Below are 2,264 nucleotides of genomic sequence, written 5' to 3'. Positions count from 1 at the left end.
CAGGTAAACCCCTGTGGAGACAACCCCATGTCTAATTCTGGTGCCTAAACCTCATAAGTCTCACATAGTGAAACATGATTGAGTCTGTCAATATGATGTGCTCCCTTACCTAGCAAGTTTAATAAGCCTAGCTCTGTATCAATTGATATCCCCACTTTTTTCCCTTCTTTAAATGAGGACCTTAAACAATGTCTTTTATCTCTTTTTAAATTTCAATTGCCTCATACACATGTGCAAGCTGGACAATGAAAAATCATACCAAAGAAGAATTGATGCATTTGAGTTATGGTGTTGGTGAAGAAATTGAACACACCATGAACTGTCAGAAGAATGAACAAATCTGTCTTGGAAGAATGCTTCTGAATATTCCTTAGAAATGAGGATGGTGAGACTTTGTTTCATGTACTTTAGACATGTTATCAGGAGCCAGTGGTCCTTGGAAAATAACATCATGCTTGGTAAAGTAGAGAGTCAGCCAAAAAGAGGAAGATCCTCAATGAGATGGACTGACACAGTGGCTGCAACAATGGGCCCAGACATAGCAATGATTGTGAGGATGGTGCAGGATGGGGCAGTGTTTTCTTCTGCTGTGCCTGGCGTCGCTATGACTCAGAACCAACTCGATGGCCCAACAATCACCCTTCAAAGTGAGACTAACTTCCATATGCTAACAAAACCGTATTTCTCAGCCTGTCCCTGTAAACTAATGGCTAGTTCCTACACTGTGATGGGTTCATCAAGCTAAATTTTACTTTGTACATGGTCACTGAAGACAGTCATGTGGCTTTTACCCTTTGCTGCCCCTGTGAAGTGTAATGTGTAATATGGGCTATTTTGTTTTAAAATGTCATAGCTGGATAGTCTAAGTCTTCTCTATAAAGAAAAACGAAAAGTCATGTGCATAAGGAGTATGACAATGGTGGGATGTAAACATGTGGAATAGAGAAAAGAACCGAATTGGGACAAGAAAAGGATTGTTGCAGATTTTTACGGATGCAGTGAAGGTAAGCAGCTCTTTTTGGTTGGCTCAGGACTGTTTCAATTTTAAAATTAAAGTCTGGCATTACAAGAGCCCTTTAAGTTCCAGGCAAACAAGAGTGTTTGGTTGTCCTTGTTGCAGCTGATATTGGAGACTAGAAATTTATGGAAAACTAATCTGTAGGATTTGGTAATTTCTTCTAGAGAGTTCAGTAGCCAGCGTGTGGAAGCCAAGAAGATAAGTATTTGGACTGATCTTAAATCATAGGGTGTTATTGAAGAAAGGCAGGGATGGATTACCTAATAAGCAAGGTAAGCATGGGCTTACTTCTGCTTACTTATTAATCTGTAATGAACAGCCTCACATGGGTTTTGCTCACCGAGTACTCCATACCTGTCAGGGATTGTAAATTTGAAAAGAGGTTTTGATTCTGTAGGAAGGTGCTGTGGGATTGGGAGAAAGACCGATGCCAGCCATAATTAGAAGTAGGATCTTTGATGTGAAAAATGTGAAATTGTTCAGTACAGTTTAATAAGTAAGCACAAGTAATCCCATGCTTACCTTGCTTATTGAATAATCTGATGCTGAATGGAGTGTAGGGAAGTCATGGAGACAATAGTGGTGTCACACTATTGTGACAATAAATCAAGAGACAATAAAATCAAGAGAGTGGCTTCCCAGAGCACAGAATAACTCCTATTCAGTTCAGCTGATAGTTCTTTGAGGGGATAAGGGCTCAGAGTTGCCAGATATGTCCAATTTTCAAAATAAACTGGAAGTCCAGATTTTGATGTGAAGGTCCTGTTTTTATTTATTTACATCTAATTCAAATCATAATAACAAAGTTTTGCACATGCATACAAAGAAACTTGTATAAGGATGTTCATCACAGTATCGTTTGTAATAGCAAACTTGGTAAGAAGTTCAATGTCATCAAATATATATGATGAAAAATATATATGCAGTCAAAAAGAATGAACTATATATTTTAATTTACATAAAAAACGTAAGACAGAATGAGATATGTAGGACAAGAATATTTATTAGTGTAAAATAATATTATATATAGTTTGAGGGGTTTATATTATATGTATTGGGTCCCTGACTGGTACAGTTAACTGCTGCTGACTGAGAGTTTGGAAGCTTGAATCCACCCAGAGTAGCCTCAGAAGAAAGGCCTGGTGATCTAATTTTGAAAAATCAGCCACTGAAAACCCTGTGAAGCACAGTTCTATTCTGACTCACATGAACTCACCACAAATCAGCATCAACTTGATGGCAATGC

Source organism: Orycteropus afer, unplaced genomic scaffold (genome assembly GCF_000298275.1).
Source record: "Orycteropus afer afer isolate SDZICR_OR568_19922 unplaced genomic scaffold, OryAfe1.0 scaffold00143, whole genome shotgun sequence".
NCBI classification, from domain to species: domain Eukaryota; kingdom Metazoa; phylum Chordata; class Mammalia; order Tubulidentata; family Orycteropodidae; genus Orycteropus; species Orycteropus afer.
The sequence above is the reverse complement of the archived record's forward strand: the minus strand, read 5'-3'. Positions refer to the sequence as shown.